This window comes from Fundulus heteroclitus, chromosome 14 (assembly GCF_011125445.2).
Source record: "Fundulus heteroclitus isolate FHET01 chromosome 14, MU-UCD_Fhet_4.1, whole genome shotgun sequence".
Taxonomy (NCBI): domain Eukaryota; kingdom Metazoa; phylum Chordata; class Actinopteri; order Cyprinodontiformes; family Fundulidae; genus Fundulus; species Fundulus heteroclitus.
This window is the reverse complement of record NC_046374.1, coordinates 2,094,893-2,100,347: the sequence shown is the minus strand read 5'-3', so window position 1 is coordinate 2,100,347 and position 5,455 is coordinate 2,094,893. Positions and strand designations below refer to the sequence as shown.

Below are 5,455 nucleotides of genomic sequence, written 5' to 3'. Positions count from 1 at the left end.
TATGAAAAGTTGTAAGTTTCAGTTCAGAAATTACAATGCTTTTAAATGTCATGTTTACCGCCATCATCAACGCTCATCTAACGCGCTGCAGTGTCAAACTTTGCAGGCACCATTTCTATGTCAACTTCCACATTGTCAGAAACAGTTGAATGACCTTAAAGACCTTCTCTGTCACCTAAAATCTCACACTTCAAGAAGAGAGGTAGTGCAATGCCCATTTAAAAACTGTGATAAAACATTTTCAGTGACCTCATCTTTCACAGCCCACCTATCTAGGAAGCACAAAAACCCCACAGCTCTGCATGTCTCTGGTGCATACTGTCCTCTTTCAGTTCCTAGTGAGTCTCAGTCCTCTGTTGCTGAAAGCCAGCCAGATGAAGGGTCAGCTGTTGATGAGCCTGAGGCAGATGTCCCAGACCTTGCACAAATGAAAAGTTTGTACATGAGAAATCTGTGCATGTTTTATATGAAACTACAGGCCAAACAACTTATCCCTTCCTCTACAATCCAGTCAATCGTAGAAGAAATTAATAGCATTTATGGAATGTGCCTGCAGCACACGAAAAGTCAACTGAAAGCATCTCTTCAAACAAAAACTGAACTATCTGAGACTGAAATTGAAGATGTTTTGGAGACCCTAGATAATGTAGATATTCATGGATCCTGCAGCTCCTCCCTTTCCACAGAGTACAACAGAAAACGGTATTTTGAGGAGAGTTTTCCATACGTGCATCCACAACCCATTTTTTTGGGTATTATTTCTGTATTCTCATCAGGTGGTTACAGCTTAGAAACTACAAGTTCACCGCGGTCAACACGTAGTTCAAGTGTGGATATCACACCTCGTCGACTGTCTGATAACAGCTGGCATTTTAAATTTCAAATTCCTTGGCAGAAAATTCCATCTGAGATCATCAGAAAGCTGGAAACAGGAAACCGGCCAACAAAAAGTGAGAGACTTGAAATCATAGTTGTTGGAAGTTGCGGTCTTTTGTCTCCGTTTATCACAAAATGTTCCTCTTTTCTCTAGTCTTTGTACACAACAGAAAACTCGACTTTGGCAGCGGAGAATTTCATACTGTCTGTGGACCAGACCATTGTGAATGGCCACATCAGAATCTTCAGTGATGCTCTTATGCTGATGTTTGGTTCGTACTACTGTATGAACATATCTTACCCAAGGTGAGGCACTTGAATTTGGACAGATTGAGCTCATGCTTGTGATGCAGGACCACCATGTGTACTTTATTGTTACACCTCATGACGTGTCCTATATGCCAGCATTTGCATTGTATGAAGTGAAACAAGCAAGGCAGAGCATGAAATGTTGGAAGCCTGAGCAGAAACTAGATTATTATCCTTTGCCTGTGTACAAGCTTTGTGGGGCAAGGGTAATTTCACTTAAACATAGCATTGTTGACTCTGAGTAAGTTAAAAGTTAAAATATGACACTAATCCTTGAAAAACTGTATTTTTCATCCCTTCTAGTCCTCCTAGGCATGGATACAGAGAGCCCACTTCTGTCTTTCATCAAATCAAGTCTTCCTAAAATGAGAGACAATGAGCCTTTGTTGCAGCGTCTGCAAGATTTAGGAGTTGAGGACCTGGAAGACCTGAGCTACCTGCAGGAGAGTGACCTCCTTTCTGTCCTGAGACCAATTGAAGCCAGAAAGCTTCTGTCACTGCTCAAAAAGACAAGTATGTATTTCAATTTGTACAATAAACTTTGACATTAGAAAACTGTGCATAGTCAAAGTATATTTGTTAGGTACACCTGTTCAAATGAATGCAGTCCAATACAGAAGTTCTACTATGAATTATACTTCAAAGAATCTTCTCCACAGTTTTGTTGATGTTTTCAAAAAGGTGATAACTAGACTGTACCTTGTTCATCATTGATTTCATAGTGGGTGTTAGTGGTGGTGTACCGTACTGCATGATATTGAGAAGGGAACAGTTTGACATGTGTCAATTGGCTACTGAGTATATAATTATGGTGGGTATTAATATACCCCGATTGAGCTATGTGATGTCTGTATGGCTAAATATTACTACTATCTGTCCTTTATTAAGGCCAACAAGATGTCTTGGGCAGTCCTCCGAGCAACCAACAGTTCAGCAGAGTCAGTACCAGTACAAGTCCAGTAACACAGTCTGACGAGATGCACCTTTCTGGTGAGTATATGCATTTGTTGCACAGAATCACTTTATGAAGAAATTACATTTCTGAGCCCGATGCTGATAAGGAAAAGGGCTCCATGAAAACCCACCTAATATTTCTGTACTCTCATCAGGTGGTTACAGCTCAGAAACTACAAGTTCACCGCGGTCAACACATAGTTCAAGTGTGGATATCACACCTCGTCGAAAGTCTGATAACAACTGGCATTTTAAATTTCAAATTCGTTGGCAGAAAATTCCATCTGAGATCATCAGAAAGCTGGAAACGGGAAACCGGCCAACAAAAAGTGAGAGACTTGAAATCATAGTTGTTGGAAGTTGCGGTCATTTGTCTCCGTTTATCACAAAATGTTCCTCTTTTCTCTTGTCCTTGTACACAACAGAAAACTCGACTTTGGCAGCGGAGAATTTAGCTGCATTACCTTCAGCGTACATTCACAGCAGGGAAGCCTGACAGCCTGCTGCGCATGAACACTCATGCCAGGAGTCACTCAAACCAGACGGGAACCAGCACTGCCACTGAGGAGGCCCCACTAGGAGGTGGAGTTGGGTCACGGAGAAAAGCAGCATGGAGCTGCTAAGATGGACCTGAAGGGACATTACTGAAGATGGTGCTGGCTCCGGCCTGGTCTAGGAGACTTGTCTTGCAGTCGGCAGGCAGATCTCCGGTCAGGCTTTTCTGCTGTGCATGTAGGCTGAAAGTAAAGCACCTGCACTTCCACAAGTCTCCAAGCATTTCCTGAATTTATCCAAATATCACATAACAAAATAATATCAAAAACTTAATTTGAATGTTCTGATTTTATTGTAAGAGGAAAAACAACCTTGTTTTCTCTTTTTTTCTGATTGAGTTATGAAATGGAATGATGAAAGACCGACCCATGAAAACAATTAGAGTACAGTCCACAGTGACTAAAGTTTTTTTTTTTCTTTTTTCTTTCCCCATTTGACAGGTGCCTCTTCAAGATAAATCCAGACAAGGGATCAAAAGTGGAGCGGAACGCCACCAAAAGAAAACTTGCAGTCAGTCCAAAGGTTCTCATACTGATCACCAGAATTGCAGACTGCGAGTGGAGGGAATAAGAAGTGCTCACAAGTTATGGATACTTTGTCCAAGTTACAGACTGTTATGGATTAATATCCAGTGAGGTTTCACATAAGCTGTTATGTAGCTTTGTTATCAATGATGTGGATTACTTGGCCAAGTTATGGATGCCTTTTGGATGTATGATTACTTGACCCAGGTTATGGAAATGTTACTGTAAATTGGTAACAACTTTTTCTTTTCTTTTTTCAACCTTTTTTTTGTTTTAGAACCAGTCATTTTAATTTAATTGTTTTTATTTTTTGAATATTGCTGTAATAATGGTTACAGTCAAATAAAAATACAGATAATGGGAAATTATGGCTATTGTTGTTCAGCTTAGTCTCATTCAAGCACAACAGTTCATTTAAGCCCCTTTTCCCACTAGCCAAAAACCGGTTTAAACCATTTAAAATTTAAATCATTCTGGTGTTATTAGGTGATTATAGTTTTAGTTGAAAGTCTGTTAAATATTCAGGAAATCAATGTAAAAGAAAACAAAAAACTAAATTTACACCTAAGTTTTGAAAGATTAATAAAAATATTGTTGTATACTGTTACTTTACATCTAATATAAAGTAATATACAGCTTTTTTTACATAAAATAATGCCATTATAACCAACTAATAGCACATTTCTGTAAATTTAAGCATTATTATTCATATTATAATGTTAATTTACCATCTTTATGGGAAATTTCATTGTTTTAAAACATAATGTTTAAGTAAATGTTAAAAACAAATATAACTAAATATGCATTTGATGTGATCTAAAAATAATGGTAAATTATTGCAATTGTAAACCTAAGATCACGTTTTTCAACATTTTTTTTAACATGTTTTGAAAGATGAATCACATTATTTTGTGTCCATATACTGTTATATTACATCAAATATAAATTATCATACAACCTTTTTCCATCAAAAAAACAGCTAAGAACAGAACATTTCTGTGAATTTAAGCAGTATTATTCGTAAGACAACATTTATTTACCATATTTCTAAGTAATGTCATTGTTTTAAAATGTGAATGTTTCTAATTAAACATTAAAAATAGGATGAAAATAAGACAAACTTGTTAAATTACGACTACAAACTGTATTTTAATTATGGAAAATAACCGTATTTTTATGAGAAAGTAAATATCTGTTATTTCACAGTATTTTTCTGGCACCCCAGCTGTTAGAATATTACCGTTTTTTTAAGTTTTTTTTTTTTTTTTTTACAGTGTGTGTAACTCTCTAGGTAATTAAAGTAAGTATGTCTAATGTATACACTTGTTTTTATTTCATTTCCATTCTTCTTTTCAATTAGATTGATGTCTACTTTTATCTTTGGATATAGCCAAAAAGGAATTGCACTAGGTGAATTACTCTGAGAGAATATCTTATTATCTAGTTCATATTTTTAGCCCATTGGTTTCCTGTCAACCCAAACCTATTTCTTTGAAACTTAGAGTATTCCTGTCATAGTTTTAAGGTGTTTTTCCCACATGCAGACACAGTCCGAGAACAAGAAGCAGTTAAAGATGTTTATTTAGGCTATACACGGATCTGATTGCTCACTATGGGAGCTGCAGGCGAGGTTCGGAACGTCAGCTTTAGGAGCACTGCGGGAAGAAAGAGGAAGCTGATTAGCACTAGCTGAGTTAGGGAAATCTGCGCTGATGCAGTTTCGCTTACCGCTAGGTGTGGATAACCTATCCGGGGAGGGTGAGTGGAAGAAGGGATTCTGCGACTCTCTGCTTTCCGATGAGAGGAGATGGCTGAGCAACAGGTGAGCTAGCGGATGGAACACAGGCGGGGAGCCCGAGCAACACCACAGCGGAGACAGGCACGAGGAGCAGCTGAAGGAACCAGAGTGAATCCAGGAAAGGGGGTCTCTTTTCTGGCTTGGTACCACCAAGTGGGCTTGATGGGGAACGCCAGAGCAGAATCTGAGCAGCAGCAATTCAGGAACCGGTCTTTAGCGCACGGAGACACGACGGGTGAATAATCCAGAGCACGACGAACTGAGAGAGACAGGTAGTGATGGGTCCTGCAACACCGATGCGTCAGCGCATGCGTCGAGCTTATAGAGCAAAACCTGTGTCGATGCACGTATCGCTATGGGAAAGTCACATGACCGATACAGGAACTGTTTCGAACTGACTCTGACACGCCAAACACATAAGCAGTGTTCCCTCTAAGCT

General features: G+C 38.9%; 1 long non-coding RNA gene across 1 annotated transcript; it reads left to right on the top strand.

Annotated features, from left to right (window-relative positions):
• Positions 1–1,571: 1,571 nt before the first annotated feature.
• Positions 1,572–2,469, top strand: LOC118565618. The gene is made up of 3 exons (XR_004932476.1): positions 1,572–1,698; positions 2,074–2,175; positions 2,414–2,469. It is a non-coding gene; the product is annotated as an uncharacterized LOC118565618 (long non-coding RNA).
• The last annotated feature ends 2,986 nt before the right edge of the window (positions 2,470–5,455 follow it).